Source organism: Tenrec ecaudatus, chromosome 10, assembly GCF_050624435.1.
Source record: "Tenrec ecaudatus isolate mTenEca1 chromosome 10, mTenEca1.hap1, whole genome shotgun sequence".
Lineage (NCBI taxonomy): Eukaryota > Metazoa > Chordata > Mammalia > Afrosoricida > Tenrecidae > Tenrec > Tenrec ecaudatus.
Window position 1 is genome coordinate 36,004,689 of NC_134539.1, and position 1,235 is coordinate 36,005,923.

General features: G+C 46.3%; 1 non-coding gene across 1 annotated transcript; it reads left to right on the forward strand.

Annotated features, from left to right (window-relative positions):
* Positions 1-430: 430 nt before the first annotated feature.
* On the forward strand, positions 431-490 carry LOC142460468 (U7 small nuclear RNA). Its single transcript, XR_012786668.1, has one exon. It is a non-coding gene; the product is annotated as a U7 small nuclear RNA (small nuclear RNA).
* The last annotated feature ends 745 nt before the right edge of the window (positions 491-1,235 follow it).

Consider the following 1,235-nt stretch of genomic DNA (forward strand, 5'->3'; position numbering starts at 1 on the left):
ACCTCTATAAATACCCTTTGTCACCTAGTTCTTTCCGCTATTTCCTTTTACTTTCCTCTTGTCCCACTATCATGCTCAGCCTTCATTTGGGTTTCAGTCATTTCTCTTGGTTACCTTGCCCTTGCTGAATCCCTACCAGGCCTCTCATACCCTCCTTGCCACTGATTTTGGATCACTTGTTGCTCCCCTGTCCCTGGGTTGGTTAGCACCACCTCCTTACCCCCGCCTCCCCCTCTCCCGTGTTCCCCCAGAACCATTGGTCCCATTGTTTTCTCCTCCAGACTATTCATCCAGTCTATCTTTTTTGGATAGATCTGTAGAGATAATAATATGCACCAAAAATCAAGTCATAGCAAGATAGGCGATGAGTGAGAACACAGTGATGACAACAAAAAAGGAAACCAATTACCCATAGAAGAATAAATTAATTAAGTGTTACAGCTCTTTTAGAATTTGTCTGTAGGTTTTCTGGTTTTCCCAGAAAACCCCCACACACCAGTAAATCAGTTATTTAACCATTAAAAAAAAGAATAAATTAATTTTAAAAAATTTTTTTAAAGAAAGAAAAACCTGTAAATAGATAAAGGTCTGATTTTTGATCTCTGGGCATGTCCTTCAGTCAGGTCCCGTGGGCTGCCAAGCTCTGGCCCCCGAGTCTGTCCTTTGTGCTCCCTCGGGGGCTCCCTGCTCTGCTCCCACGGTTGCTCTGCCGCACACTTTTAGTGGTTCGCCTCGATGTCACAGGGTCAGTCTGGTCCAGTACCAACACTGAGTCTCCAGTGTTTTCCCCCTTAAAGTCCTGGGCCATCAAGGGACGGCGTGTCTTGTAGTGGGATCAGCCATATTGTCCACTCTGTCCATTGGCTGTTCAGAGCGGAGATCTCGTCCTCCAGGTCTGATGGGCCAGGATGTGCTCCTCTCTCTCTTCCTCCCCTTCATTCAAAGAACCTTTTAAAGGGACATCATCTGAGCCCCTTAAGGATGCCAAAGTTTTTATTGGACTTTTTTTTAAAGGCACTCTAACAAGACCAATCAATATTCAGATCAAATACTTGAAGGGGCTTACAAACGCTCCCGGATCCCACGGCAGGATCTGCCCCTTTCCCGGGTGTGTGAGATAAAAATAGGCAAGATCTATCACGTTGGAAAGGAGGGCTGTGAGTTCAAAACCAGGCGTCACAGGGCCAGACAGGAGAAGCCAGGATGGGGAGCCATATGAGTGCAAGAGGCTTAGC